General features: G+C 47.7%; 1 non-coding gene across 1 annotated transcript; it reads right to left on the reverse strand.

Moving 5' to 3' along the window:
* Window positions 1-4543: 4543 nt before the first annotated feature.
* Window positions 4544-4616, reverse strand: TRNAL-CAA (transfer RNA leucine (anticodon CAA)). Its single transcript has one exon. It is a non-coding gene; the product is annotated as a tRNA-Leu (tRNA).
* Window positions 4617-4883: the final 267 nt, after the last annotated feature.

A 4883-nucleotide genomic window follows, 5' to 3' on the forward strand; every position in this document is an offset into this window, starting at 1 on the left:
TTCTGAATATTTGAAAATCTTTTGAAGAAGATTCAAGCCGTAAATCGAAATTCCGCTTCCCGCAGTCACTAGAAATTAACTTTCTCTCTCAAATGCAAGAAATTTTTTTTAAAATCGGTCCAGGGGTTATCTCAGAAAAACGTTTTTGCGTTTTTACGTGTATTCGAATAGGCCGCGTCGGAGTTGGGCCCGAGCTAAAGCTTCCTCTGAATTAGGCAGAGAAATGCAAGAGGAAAAATTCAGTGGCCATTTAGCAGCGAAAGCGAAAGAAATTCGTGAGCATTACGTCGCTACTCTTTTAGGTACAAGCTCTATTATTCAAACACCATGCTCACCACGTTGCAAAGTATTGTTCGGACCGAAGTACAACGATATACACAAGGTGTCCCAGCTAAATGTAACCAAGGTTGTAAAAATGACGGACTGTGCCAGTGGGCTGAAGCGAGCTAAGTAGAGTTGAAAATCGCGTTCTCTAGTCTACGGCATTCTTTTTTTTTTCAATTTGCACAGTGAATTCCTTAGTATAAACGAATTGCCTGACTTTTAAAGCGAAGCTGTTTATGACTAAGATTTCGTGCATCTTTCTTCAGCGTCAACAGACAGACAACAGACAAAGAACTTTAATTACAAGGTCCTGAGAAGCTTTGCCCTAGGACAGAGCTGCGGGCCGCTCCCACGTGGGGACTGGTAAGCCGAACACACACACACACACACACACACACACACACACACGCACACGCACACGCACACGCGCACGCGCACGCCCACGCCCACGCACAAGCACACACGCGCACACGCGCACACGCACACACGCGCACGCACACACACACACAGACACACACACACACACACGCACACACGCACACACACACACAAAAGAGGCCTGTAAACACTGCGGGGCTTCCGCTAGACCGGCAGACACTCGAAACGGTCATGGTGAATTAGGAAGTCACGCTTGATTTCAACGAGGAAAGGTGTGTTAAGGTCAGGTGAGAGAAATTTCTTTCTGCACGTGGTGCGGGACGCCAACCGTAGCAGGAGCAGTCACTCCTCATTTCGACGAGGCATGGTGAGAGAAGGTCGGGTGAAATCCCTTTTTGCATGTAGTGCCAGACGCCAACCATAACAGCATGCGTACATAAAAAATGTGTGTGCATACCTTTCGTCCCCATCACCACTGATAAAGACAATAGTTGTGGTCTTACCTTTGTTCGAAATTCTGCGCCACTTCTGTGCCCTGGTCTAAGCAGCTTCGCTGGTCATCGACCTTGACAGAGTGGATGGCACTTGACTTTTAAATATTGGATTCAGTAAGAAGCTGCCATGCCAATACTAATGTTGTAGATTACATTTGAAAACAGCCAATTGAAGTATTTGCCACTAAGTAGCCCCCTTCCAGACCCCCCTCCCCCCATTCATAGAGCGTCTTGTACTTTCCCTTAAAGAAAGCACGCGAAATACAAGAAGACAAGCGTGATAGCGCGACTGTGTCAGCGCTCCCAGACGACCGATAAGGAAACAACATGCGCTTGTGTCTGCAGCGCTGCCCGGGACAGGCTTGGCGCTTTCGGTGGCTGTAAGGAATGCGCCATTAACTGCTGACGCATCATGAAAAGCAAGTAAGCACCGCTTCTGTAGGAATCCCGTGGATCTTTCTTGCGCGCGAAAACGCACGTCACTTTTTCATGGAGTGGCCATGTCACCCAATTGCTCTGTTGTGGGCCAAAAAGTGGGCGCAGGAAGTACCTATTATAGCACCACTTGACCGTGCGTGCAAAAAGAAGCTCCATGTGGCCCGGGCATAAATTCTATGTGCAATGAAGAGAACGACATGACTTTATTTCCTGTTTGCAAAGATAGCAGCAAGGACATTAAGCATTAAAACGCGATATGAAATAAAACATAAAAACTGAATCATTCGTTATGGTAATTAGCGAAAATCAAAATACGAGAAGGCAACGGCATCCTCTTCTTCAGGCTCGCTGATGTCTTGTGGCAATAAGTTCCCTACAAGAGCAGTAGCACGTGCTATGAATGACATGCGCTGTGTACATATACGCTCTTCGGAAGGAGTCTTGAAGGGTGCCTCACTTTAGTTTTTCCGCATTAGAACATGTGCTCAAACGAGTCTCCTTTTGAAGCGGTGCAGCACTGACACCGCTTCAAAGCGTCGGCCGCTGCGCTCCTGGCGACAGCTTAGGGAATTTCACTACAAACATGGACAATTCTAAATAAAGTTTATTAAAAAAGAATAAAGTTTTTCTCCACCACCACAATTCTCCGTTTTAGTTCATCGGTCGGTTCTATATAAGCGATGTTTACGTATCCCCAGAAAAAAATAAGTCGAGCGGGGCCATGTCCGATGACCTTTCCAACCATGACATTGGTCGGCGCCGCCCTATCTATAGTCCTTAGAAGGCCATGTCCAGCCAGACTCGAGGATGACTACCGCAGTCGGGGCGGCAAAGGGGGGGGGGACACCATCATGCTGGAACCATGCGTCCGGAAGACCCTTCCGGAGAAGTTCATTGTTCAAACTGTCCACTATACCATTAAGAATTTTGTCGAGATAATGCTGTCCGTTGAGCGAGTGATCATGGAAGACGGGACCAATAAGCCTGCCGTATAAAATTCGGTTCCGGAAATTAAATGACTACTGTTACTCGTGACTGGATTGTACCAAGCAGTGCTTGTTCTTGTCGCTCCAATAATGGTGTTATGCAGCTTGACCTGTGAGTTTCTGAAAAACGTTTGTTTCGCCCGTCCACAGGACCTCGTTGAGAAAGCCAGGCTCATCTTCGCCCTTGATCAAAATTCAGTTGATGAAGTCTAGTCGGCTTTGGAAATCATTCTCCTCTAAATTCCAGTGGAGTTAAAGCTGCTACGGATGAATTTTCGTCATGATTCTTCAGGCAGATGATTTTGACTCCAGTACAGTGCGCGCAACCACTGTGTGGATTGCACGAACGGCAGCCGCCGGGGCACTCTGGAGCCAGCCAGTTACGTGTAAGAGTGGCTGGGCCCGAGATTAGATGGGTCGGCCGTTGGTGCTCGGACTCTTCTTATCTCGAGCCCAGCAGCTGCCGTTAGGCGCCGCTGACTGTCTCCAGAGAGCCCCGGCGGCCGCCACTCCGGCGCTTAACACAAGGGTTACATGCTCTGTACGTCATCGCCTGCGTTATGAATGCTAACGTGAGGGTCCTCAGCCATGAACGCAAGGATGACTATCTCCACATCTTCACGTATAGCCAAAGTCCTATTCCTGGTCTTCTTGAATGTCTCCATCAGCCTTAGCGCCTGGTGAGACTTCATTTAATGGAAGCACATCGCTAAGACTGGTATGACTTTGAGGCACCCGCATTGGCTGTTAGTAGTTATGTTGTTCGGCTGCTAACCACGAGGTCGCGGAATCAAATCCCGGTCGCAGCGGCCGCATTTTGATGGCGGCGAAATGCGAAAACACCGGCTTACTTATATTTAGGCGCACATTAAAGAACCTCAGGTGGTCCGAATATCCGGAGTCCTCCGCTACGGCGTGCCTCATAATCAGATCGGGGTTTGGGCAAGGTAAAACCCCATATTTAAATTTTTTTTTTTGAGCTCAGGTGGTCTCACTTGTTCTGCAGTAATCCACTACGGTATGCCTCATAATAATATTGTGGTTTTGGAACCTTAAATCGCATAATCTTTTTTTACCTTTCAGGCACCTCTCCTATTGCCGGCGGCCGCTCCCACGGCATGCGCTATATTTGCCTCATGCTCATTTGTAAAGCACATTCTTATTGCCTCGGCAAGACGAAATGAAAAAATGCAGTTGGTCCAAAGATCCCTTTGTTCTTCGCATGCCCTTTTTGGAAACTCGCGTTTCACGTCCCGATTGAGCGCACAGAACGGGCGGCGGTGATGAAGGTGTGTCGCACTTCGATGTGACTGGGCATAAACTTATCACTATCTCCATTTGTGGAATCAAGCCCGAGCACGCAAGACAAAAAAATACAAAAGAAAAAGCTCTTGTGCTTAATAAATGAAATAAAGAAACGATAAGGTAAAGGAAAATAAAGTGGATGAAAAAACAACTTGCCGCAGGTGGGAACCGAACCCACAAGCTTCGCATTTCGCGTGCGATGCTCTACCGATTGAGCTACCGCGGCGTCGTTTTCCCATCCACTTTCTTGGGTATTTATGTGTCCTAGTAGAACCCTGGAGTGTTAGCCAGCGCCACCACTCACAGACCTTGGCGGCGGACGTGGAACGTCTTTTTTGCCGCAGGCGTCACGAGAACGTGATCTTTTAGGGGGAAAGGCAACTGGTCAATAAACCCACATATGCTACCTGAAGGCATCAATGTTGCCGGATTCGAGACCCTCGTTATGTAATGAAAGAGAAGAAAGGGGGTTAACCGAGGGGCCCGATTTTATTAGTCATATCATAAGAAGCCAACAAACACTGACACCAAGAACAACATAGGGGAAATTACTTGTGCTTAATAAATGAAATAAAGAAATGATAAAGTAGTGGAAATTAAAGTGATGAAAAAGCAACTTGCCGCAGGTGGGAACCGAACCCACAACCTTCGGATTTTGCGTGCGATGCTCTACCAATTAAGCTACCGCGGCGTCGTTTTCCCATCCACTTCTTGTCAGTGTTTGTTTGCTTCTGATGACTAATAAAAATCGGGCCCCTCGGTTAACCCCCTTTCTTCTCGTTCATTACATAACGAGGGTCTCGAATCCGGCAACATTGATGCCTTCAGGTAGCATATGTGGGTTTATTGACCAGTTGCCTTTCACCCTAAAAGATCACGTTCTCGTGACGCCTGCGGCAAAAAAGACGTTCCACGTCCGCCGCCAAGGTCTGTGAGTGGTGGCGCTGGCTAACACTCC

The sequence above is a fragment of the Dermacentor variabilis genome, chromosome 4 (assembly GCF_050947875.1).
Source record: "Dermacentor variabilis isolate Ectoservices chromosome 4, ASM5094787v1, whole genome shotgun sequence".
In the NCBI taxonomy this organism is placed as follows: Eukaryota; Metazoa; Arthropoda; class Arachnida; order Ixodida; family Ixodidae; genus Dermacentor; species Dermacentor variabilis.